The sequence below is a fragment of the Sebastes umbrosus genome, chromosome 7 (genome assembly GCF_015220745.1).
Source record: "Sebastes umbrosus isolate fSebUmb1 chromosome 7, fSebUmb1.pri, whole genome shotgun sequence".
NCBI classification, from domain to species: domain Eukaryota; kingdom Metazoa; phylum Chordata; class Actinopteri; order Perciformes; family Sebastidae; genus Sebastes; species Sebastes umbrosus.
The window spans coordinates 36055428-36055772 of record NC_051275.1 but is presented as its reverse complement, the minus strand read 5'-3'; positions in this window follow the sequence as shown (position 1 = coordinate 36055772).

Below are 345 nucleotides of genomic sequence, written 5' to 3'. Positions count from 1 at the left end.
CCTGAGCACCCGGCGTAAACCCACACTAACCTGCATGTCTTTGGACTGTGGGAGGAAACCGGAGCACCCGGAGTAAACCCACGCTAACCTGCATGTCTTTAGACTGTGGGGGAAACCGGAGTACCCGGAGTAAACCCACGCTAACCTGCATGTCTTTAGACTGTGGGGGAAACCGAAGTACCCGGAGTAAACCCACGCTAACCTGCATGTCTTTGGACTGTGGGGGAAACCGGAGCACCCGGAGTAAACCCACACTAACCCAGGGGAACATGCTAACTCCTTTCTTGCTTTCCTCACTTCTGTTTCGCTTCACGTGCTCTGAAGCCGAATCGGCGGAAAAACTTC